The sequence below is a fragment of the Melospiza georgiana genome, chromosome 7 (assembly GCF_028018845.1).
Source record: "Melospiza georgiana isolate bMelGeo1 chromosome 7, bMelGeo1.pri, whole genome shotgun sequence".
Classification (NCBI taxonomy): Eukaryota; Metazoa; Chordata; class Aves; order Passeriformes; family Passerellidae; genus Melospiza; species Melospiza georgiana.
In genome coordinates, this window is record NC_080436.1 from 22,932,793 (window position 1) to 22,939,841 (window position 7,049).

The following is a 7,049-nucleotide window of genomic DNA, read 5'->3' on the forward strand; positions in this document are numbered from 1 at the left end:
CAGTGCTGCATGAAAACTTGTGAAAAAGCAGTACCTTGTCTATTATACAGAATATGTTCAAACGCAGGGCTGTTCTAGCCTTTGTGGAATAACAATTAATTCATCAAAGGAGGCATAGCTGGGGTTGTGTGACATTTGATGGAGTGACAGCTGCCTAATTTTGGCCATCTTTCTTATCAACCCACTAGGAAATACAGCTTTGAGGACAAAAGACAAATATTTTAAAGCTTAAACTGACTGCTTAGAAAAAAATGGAACATTCCCTACAGAGCAACAAAATTACATGATTACAGGGACGTACATTTAAAACTCTTTCCCTTACACTGAGCACTAACTTTTCTATGTCACCATGCCTTTTTATTTCACAAAGGAATATTTCTGCAGCACTAAGTTTCAGGCTCTTTTTTATCATATTGCAAGAGATACGTTACTGAGTGACATACAAATATCTTCCCATGGTGTTTTACTGAAGAAGTCACTTGACTAGGAGCTCACATTAAAAAAAAAAAATTGAAAAGAAATAAAACATGATCATATGCAAACAATGTTCCAGTCACTTAAATTCACTTCTGCTTATTTGCTCCTTCCCTTTCTAGTTTTTCCCTGGTTTATTTTTTCCCAGAAAGGATTGTCTGTCTTTTGAATCAGGTCTTTTATATCACAGCTCAGTGTTCTGCTGTGTGAAGTACAAAGTATTTTCTATTTTTTTACATTAATATTCTTATCATCAGCCTACTGTAGAATAATAGATCTCTTAAAATAACAGGAGTTTTCACAAAAGGGTTATTATCTTTCCAGAACTATGTAGTTAGCTGTCTTCCAGAGAAGAGAGAAATCCCTAAAGAGATAGATCCCTAAAATTAAATTCTGAAAGGGGTAGCATATAAGACAATATCATAACACAGAGTTTTCCAGCATTTTAAATTAGTGGCATGCTATATGTTGGCACCAAACTTTTGTGACAGTTCTAGTTGGCCTGCAGTGAGAGACAAATGGTGTTCTCAGACTCCCATTCATTTATTTAACAGTATATATTAAATCTGTAAAAGTAAGTCTGGACTTCTTGGAGCAGAATTTATTCTGTAAGCTTTTCTGGGTTCTGTTGCAAGCCACTTTATATTATTAATTACTAGTAGTCTGTTCAGACATTCTTTTAGGGAAGTGCAGTTCCTCCTTAGATGCATATTCCATTGTAATTTTTTTTTCCCTTGGAAGACTGTGCAACTTGTAAGGTGCTTCCAGAAGGGCTTATATCTTGGAATTAAAGCAGGATGCAACAAGAAAAACATCCTGAAATTTTAGTAGGACATCAAAAGAGGAGACTCCTGGAACTGAGTAATGAACTTCCTTGAAAACTTGCAAGTACTCTCAACTGATGGTTAAGGCTTTCAAAACTAGAGCAAAAAAACCCCAACATTGTTCCTGTTCTTTAGTTGGATGTAAACCGGGAATTCAGAATGTATTTGTAACTTCAGGCATCTCAACACATTCTCTCTATAGCCATTCATTATTACATGAATTCTGCTGTTTCCTCGGGTATGATGCCAATGCATGACTTGTGGGAGCTTTTTATAAATATGTAACAAATAAGTCAGTACAGACCTGATGATTATCCAGGTGTTACCAGCTATTGGGAAATTTGGTTGTTGTTTTAGAAGCAGACCAGCAGATGGTGCTCAAAAATTAGTTGCATCAGAACTGCGTGGTGCATTTCAGTTCATTTTGTTTATTTGTTCTTATTTGTTTGGGTTTACTTTTGTTGTTCATAGAATGGCTATTACACACATTTCTTCATTAAATGAAACTATAAATAAGGATGGAAGAAAAGAATACCCAGCAATTTGTGGAATTCTCTCTGAATTCACACTGATTTGGTTTTTTCCTAGCAATAATTTTTGGGTTTAATTTTTATCTTATTGTATTACTTAATTTCAGTTAAAATGCTAAGAGCTTTATCTGTAAACTCTGGCTTTTCTCATAATCAGACTGAGATTGTTTTGTAGTTTTAAGCATAAATGTAACACAATTTGGAGGGTGATGGTAGATGCAGATGATGGTTATTAACTTCTTTTAAAAAATATAAAAATTCTCTGTTTGAACTGAAGTTTATCTGCAATGATACACAGTAATCTTAAGAGCCTTGGGAATTTTACACACAGTCCATTAAACACAAAACTTTCTGCAAATCAGAAAATCCAGTGTTAATGTTGTATTCAGAAAATTAATGTTGGCCTTTGTTAAACTGCAGTAAATTCAGCATACTCTGCCATGCTGCTAACTCTCAGTCCATGGCTGTGACAACCTGTTGACATGCTATATTACAGATTCTGTGGATGGTATGCCGAGGTGCTTTGAAAGTTGGCAGCTTTACAGTCCCTGCTTTCTTGGATGTTTCATGTGCAGACACCTTGATAAATTCCCAGTTCAGTTTATGTTACAGAGTGTGAAGGTGAACCTAACTTGGGAGCTGTGTAAGCCCCACCCAAGGCATATAGTCTATTTTAAATTAAATATATTGGCAAGTTAATGAAGATGTTTTTCTTGAATATTAAAAACTTAATACGAGCAGTAACTGCCTTGAGGTAGTTACAGTGGAGTGGAGAAATTTGATGAAAAATAAAACAAGTGGCAAGTGGTGTAGTGGCAGTGGCATTTTGTGCAGGAGGGATGAATTAGATTGGTCTTTGGCAGGACAGGCATGTTGTGTTCAGTGCTTACTTGCATATCAGTGGAGACAGCTACAGAATTCACAATGAATGTGAGAAGTCTATGACAAGTAACAAAGTTTGGGCTTCATCATTTCCAGTAAAATGCAAGTAGTGTGCACTACGCTGGATTTTGGGAAGTAGAAATTTTATATGGGCATACACACAAAATCAAAACCACCTGTGCATTCTTTGGAAAGCAGAACACACAGCTTAGAAACAAGAAAAACTTGCAAAGCAACATGCAAATAAAACAAGGTACTGGTCTTGTTTCTTGCTGCTAAGCCTATTGTCATACACTTAATCGTAAGAATAATCTTTCCATTAGTGTTTCAACAAATGTGTCAGGGGAGAAAAAGTAAGGATTTATCTGTTCTCTGTTAGGTTGCACATAAAAGGAGCACATATGTAATACTTAATACAGTATTACATAAAGGGTATCCTAATGCTAATACAGGAAACAATACAGGACCTTCAGAAAAGCATTTTCAAGTAATCACAGCTCTCAGAGTTGATCTGCACTCGTCTTCTTCTGCACTGTTCTTGGCACACCTGCAGCATCCATGAGAAGCATCTCTCTGTTAGGTTTTCTGATGTTAGCTATGGAGACTGCTGTATTTATTTCAGCAGAAAAAAAAAAAAAAGCTGAAATGTACATCAGGATTCAATTCAGAACTGTGAACACATCCATACAGTGTGATTTTCATGGAACTTAAATGTGTGACTCAAGACCTTTGATAAACTGAGAATGAATCAGACTACCCAGAAAGTCCAAAGCAATGTTAATGGACCTGACTTGTAAGCTTTAGGTATAGACAGAAAAAGAAGAGTATTTTTGTAAATGCCACATCACAATAATCCAGTTAGACATATGCTGTGGCTTGAACTCATAGCTGATCAAATGGTTTTCTATTCCTTAGTTCTTATTCTACTGGCAGCTGAGGGTCCTGTATGTAGAATACCACTCTGCTTTCTCAATTGCAGGAATTCAGTAATTCATTCATGTTTTTAGTAAACAAACAGGAATTGAAATTGAGTGTGCTGATTTTTTGGACTGTATGAATTACCTGAACTTCCATGGCAGAGTTAGGGACAAGTACAAGCAGGTAACTTGTCTGTACATCTGGAGTCTTTGAATACACCTAATACTCTGTACTGCACATGAAGTTGGAGCTTTGGAGCTGCAGCTCATGTGCAGCTGGAAGTCAAGGCCATCCATTAGAGCCAATGTACCCCAAGGCAAGCTGTTTTGAGCATGTTCTTATGAAAGAGGTTATAAGCTCCTGTGCGAATTACAAAAATGATGGTGACTGAGTTAAGCATAGCCGTAGATCTTTCTCTGTCACACTCTCATCTTTTTCTGGTTTTGATTGTTAGTGCTTTTGTTGCTTTGTTACTCTTGTTGCATATGACATTTACTGTGCTCCACATGATGTTCATCAGTCTTCTTGTTCCAGTAAAGAGAGTGTTTAAAACCTTGTTTCCTGCTCTGATTTCCTAATTGTCTTCAAACAATTTTATTCACATTCATCTTTGGCTGAGGGATGAGATCATCCTTCTCTTAAACTGAGTGCATATATTTACATTCCTGTTGATCTAATCCACAGTAGACTTGGCCAGTCAGAAAACCAGCATGAATATGCTGAGATGGAGATCATGGGGCTGAGGGTCATGGAGTTCAGGCATGCAATTGTTGCTGACTATGGTTTTCCTGTAAAGAATAGGAGATTGCTGTGACACAGGCTCTGAAGCCTCTGGCAACATGTAGTGGACAAAGAGAGCAGTAGGCTCAGAGCAGGCCTATACAAGCCTGGTGGTTTAGCATCTCTTTTGATAACAGCTTCAACAGGAAGCTCTTTTCACCTGTTGCATGTGTGCTACCTAACATATGCTATCCCCCATACTAAAATGGCCTTTCAGGAAAATGCAGTATTGATTATTTCAAAACCTGGCTCCTGCAGTGGGTTATTGAGGCTTTGGAGAGGGGGGACTGGTCTCTAGATCAGAGGCCAAATGGCACAGAATGGGTTATATCCACAGTATGCATCAGTTGGCCCTTGATGTCCCCCATGGACAAAATAGAGCACTGCTTTGGCTTCAGGCATAATTTATGTATGCAAATATTTAGAATTAAGGGAAGGATGCACAACACCTCCTGTGACTGGCAAAGGCTTATAAGTAGCATTGTACAGAAGGTATGGGATAGAAAAGTGGCTGGTATAGTCAAACCACACCAGGGCTTGATCTGGCTCTATGTTCCTGTAATTCAGCAGTATAGACACAGGCTGCCTTGGTGACTGGTGAAGTGTGTGATAATTAAAAGCTACCTGTCAAAGTATCTGGAGATGCTACAGTTCCATTTAAAATTGTCAGACAATGCCAGAGCAGGCTGACAAGGACTAGCATAGGCCTCTTTATGTAGCTCCCACTTAAATAGGCAGACTCAAATGCAGCCCAGAATTACAGTGGTTTTGTGTTCTACCTGCAGAGGGCATTCATACCGTTTAGCACATCATTACTCTCCGGTTGATAGTGAAAGGATTGTTTATGGTTATCTCAGTTATGGGTGCATGAATCAGGAGCTTTATGATAATTGCTTTATTGAGCATACCTGTCTTCTGTAAAGATTATGAGAACCTCTAGATGAGTACATATGAAACAGATTAAAACTGTGGTTGTGGGAAGAGTGGTGAAAGCTGGTCAGGGATTTTCCTAAGCAAAAATAAATTTTGCTAGCTGAACTACTTTTTCATTGTAGTTATAAAGCATTTTAAATTATTGTTGTTAATTTCTAGCCCTTTGCATTTTAATAATTTTTAGACATAGTTTGTGCACAGTACAAAATGCTTAAACTCCTTTTCAATAAAGCTGCTCCACAAAGCTTGTACCTAACTTGCAGAGAGTGGCAAAAGCTACAAGTATGAAAATTTTGGAAAAGACCTAATGAAATCAAGCTAGAATTGAGAAAGGTGATATTTTATTTTTTTGGAACCAAGAAGTGTAAGAAGAAAAAGATAATTATATCAGGGCTATTAATCAAATATTTTTCAAAGCATTTGTTTCAGTTTTAAATTTAATATGAAAGTGATTCTTGTTTTTGAAGAGGGGAGCATGCCCCTTTGGCAGGCTCAGGAAGTATCTTCATAAAGTATCTCCAATCCTGGAAGTGGCTAGAACAAGGAATGTAGACTAGCTGGAAGAACAAGTCTGATAAATGGTAACCCAGGCCCATTGTATCAGACAATGGCAACTGCTGAATAAACACTGGCAGAGCAGTATTACTCTGCACAAGAGACAAGCTGAAGCACAGAACACTTGAGAACTTATTCATAATATAGCTGTTGATCCTTGGATGCCTCTGGAAGTGAAGATGACTGTTAGAAAGATGAAGATGACTGAAGATAACTGTTAGAAAGTTAGCAGTCTGACAGTTGAGAATAGACTTTCAAGAAACAGAGAGAAAGCAACACGAGAGATGTCTGCCTCTTCTTGAGACCAGGCATTCTATTTCTGGGGATTTGCTCTTAGGACAAACTATCAGACAATATTCTAGGAAGTCTGTATTCATTATGTCAAAGTGAATATGAAGGATGTAATTGAGAATCCAGGGCATTGAGATGAAAATAAGGTGCTTGTCAAGAGGTCATCCTTGGCAGAAAGCGCACCTGGAGTGCAGTACACAGAATTGCTAGAACTGCAGTTTCCTTTCATGTAATAAGCTAGTGTGTATTCATGAAACTGAGAGTGACTGAATGCTAAACTTCCACTGCCTAAAAGCTCTCCCCTTGGATGCATATATTTCTGTAGTCTCTTTATACTGTCACAAGCTGCTTGACACAGCTTTCTCCTCTGAACTCTCCTCAGCTCTCTGACAAACCTCATTGACTATTCCTTAGTGGAACTTACATAATAAATATTTGAGTGTGATCACTGCAGATGGGGTGCTAAGACTTGCTGCTTTTAATCATATTTTTAATACTAAAACCTTTCTGCTTATTCACACTTCCAGTAAAAGGGTTTATGAGCCTTATTTGAGAAGTGACTAGGGTTAGTTAATGCCAGGTGGAAGAAATTCAGGAAAGCTTTTATTGCTGACTGACAGAGATAATTTTCTGTAGAACCTACCCATCCTTACAATGGGCTCTGTAATACTGGGTTTATGGTGCCTGATGCATGTATTTAGGTATGAAATACAAAAAACACTCTTAGGACTGCTGGATCAAATGTTGCTAAAGAGATTAAATTGCAACAGTTACCTGACTTTTGTACGCCTTTGGGTAGTGAAAGGGAGGACTGGAGGAGCTGTTGGAACTTGCTGTTTGTTCTAAGTTTGGCAAAGGATTC